At 78.5% G+C, this 2,500-nt stretch overlaps 1 non-coding gene across 1 annotated transcript; it reads right to left on the minus strand.

The window, feature by feature from the left end:
• Positions 1-110: 110 nt before the first annotated feature.
• LOC135325679 (5.8S ribosomal RNA) lies at positions 111-263 on the minus strand. Its single transcript, XR_010386497.1, has one exon. It is a non-coding gene; the product is annotated as a 5.8S ribosomal RNA (ribosomal RNA).
• Between the last annotated feature and the right edge of the window lie 2,237 nt (positions 264-2,500).

Raw genomic sequence — 2,500 nt, forward strand, 5'->3', positions numbered from 1 at the left:
GGAGGGCGGGCACGGCCGGGCGCACCCGAACCGCGCCCCCCCCCACACCCACCGAGGGGCGGCACGCCGCTGCGCCCACGCCACGGCGCGGGTGACGATTGACCGTCAAGCGACGCTCAGACAGGCGTAGCCCCGGGAGGAACCCGGGGCCGCAAGTGCGTTCGAAGTGTCGATGATCAATGTGTCCTGCAATTCACATTAATTCTCGCAGCTAGCTGCGTTCTTCATCGACGCACGAGCCGAGTGATCCACCGCTAAGAGTTGTCTCGGTTTCGGTCCCCGCCGCGCGCGCGGGGGGACCGGGCAGCTTTCGCAGCCCCTGGGGGGCCCCCCCCCTCCTCCGCCCCCTCCTCCTCCGCCCCACCGCCCTTCCTCACGCCGACGCCGGCTGCTGAGCAAGGGACGGCAGAGACGGAAGGAGAGAGAGAGCGAGAGAAAGAGAGGGGCTTGCCTCACTGACCGTACAAGCACAGAGAAAGGGGGGGGGAAACGAAGGGCAAACCCGAACGAGAAGGGCGGGGAGCCCTCGCTCCCGACCTGGGGACAAACCCTGTCTCGCTTCGAGTCCGGCCCAGGCGCCCGGCTCGGTCTGGCCCGGCAGGGAGCGGCGGGCCGGCCACACCGCCTGCCTCGGGATGTTGGGGGGGGTCCGTCCCCGCAGACCACCCCCCCCCCGCCCCAGGCGTCAGAGCCCAGCCGCCACCGGGAGCGGCGTCGCCCCGCCGCCCGCGCGCCTGCGGCCCGCCGGCCCCGCGCTTCCCAGCTCCCCGCTCGCCTCGCCGGCCCTCCGGCTCGACCGCCGCCGCCGCCGCCGCCGCGGCGCCCACACCCCCGCGCGCCCGCACACACCGCCTCGCGGGTGACGCCACGCGCTCGCCCGTCCCCTCCGCGGACAGACGCCCGGCGGCGGGCAGGCGGGCAAGGCGGCACGGACGGGGACGGCGCCCGCTCTCCCCATCTCCACGCGGAGAGCGGGGCGGGCCACCCCCGCCGCCGCCCCACCACCGCCCACCCGCTGCCTGGCGGAGCCGGGCGGGGCAGAGCGAGGCGGGCGCCCCGGACGGCAGAGTGCCGGGGCGGGCGCGTAGGGTAGGGCGCCGCCGACGGCGGCCACGGCGGAAGACCCAGAAGCACCGGCCAGGGAGAAGGAGGAGACGCGCGGAGGCTCGGCGCCCGCACCACCCGCGGTGGGGGCTCGCCCTCCCGGCGGCGAGCACGCGCTCGCGCCCGGCTCGCAACGCTCGAGGCAGGCCGGCAACTAGGCCGACCGCGCGGCGTCTCTCCGCCGAGACCAGACCGCGGAGAGAGGGGGCAGGGTAACCCCTCTCCGTCCCGGCTGCCCGCGGGGCGAGCACGGGGCGCGCCGGCTGGCATGGGGGGGCGCGGCGCCCGCGCGCGCCGACCCCCCGGCCCTCCGGCAGCACGCCCGGCCGCCTCCGCGAGTCGCATCGGGCCGCCCGAGTCTTTAAACCTCCGCCCGGCTCTCCAACCGAGAACCCTCGGGCCCGGAGCCCGGGGCCCATGGCCATCCCTGCCCGGGGCGGCTGCCGGCGGCCGCGGTGGCCGGAGGCCCTCTCCCCTCTCTCGCTCGCTCCCTCCCTCCCCGCCCCCCCACCCCCACCGCGGGGGAGGAAGGACCGGGGTGGGGGGAAGCCGAGGCGGGGGGGGGGGAAGGCACGGCCGGTGCGGCGCGCACGGTGCGGCACCCGGGAGGAGCACGCTGGCACACGGGACCACACGGGTGGGTCACCGAGGGGGGGGCAGGAGAAGCGCGGGCGCTAGGTACCTGGCCCTGGGGTGAGGGAAACGACCTGAAATCCCCGCGGGGGTGCCTCCCCCGCCGCCGCCCGCCACCGGGCCGCCGCCGCCTCGCGGCGACGGCGGCAGCCTCGGCAGCGGCGACGAGACGGGACGCGGAGGGGGAACCCGGCACCCGCCAGCCGGCCCCCGCGCCCCTCGGCGGAGCGTCCGCCCGCGGGGTGCGCCCGACACCCGCCGCCACGACCTCGTCCTCCTCCCGGGGCCCGGGGTTTCCCTCAGTAACCCGGCGCCGGGTGGCAGCTGCACCCGGGAGGAGAGCCGTGGCTCGGGCCGCCCACTCGGGCACGAACCGTCGCCTCGCTTGGCCTCAACGCGACGCCCCCCGCTCGGGGGCCCGGCGCCCGCCCCGCGCGCCATCCCGGAACGCCTGCCCCCGCAGGTCTCTGCGGACGGGCTGCTCCGCCGCAGCCCGCCGCGGGTCCGCCCCCCACAGCTTAGGGGTGGGGACCCGTGGGACCCGTCCCAACCCGGAGGGCCGTCTCCCTCGCCTCCGCGCCCGCCGCTTCCTCTCCCGCGGGCGCCGGGGAGTAGCCAAGCCCCGCCGCCCCTCACACGCACTGCCGCCCGCTCCCGCCGGGCCCTCCCCTGGGCCGGACCCCCCCCCCCTTCCCCTTCCCCCCCCAGCGGCAGCGGAGCGCCGTGGGGTGGGGGGGCGGGGGGGGCGGGCCGCGGCTCCCGG

Source organism: Dromaius novaehollandiae, unplaced genomic scaffold (assembly GCF_036370855.1).
Source record: "Dromaius novaehollandiae isolate bDroNov1 unplaced genomic scaffold, bDroNov1.hap1 HAP1_SCAFFOLD_85, whole genome shotgun sequence".
In the NCBI taxonomy this organism is placed as follows: Eukaryota; Metazoa; Chordata; class Aves; order Casuariiformes; family Dromaiidae; genus Dromaius; species Dromaius novaehollandiae.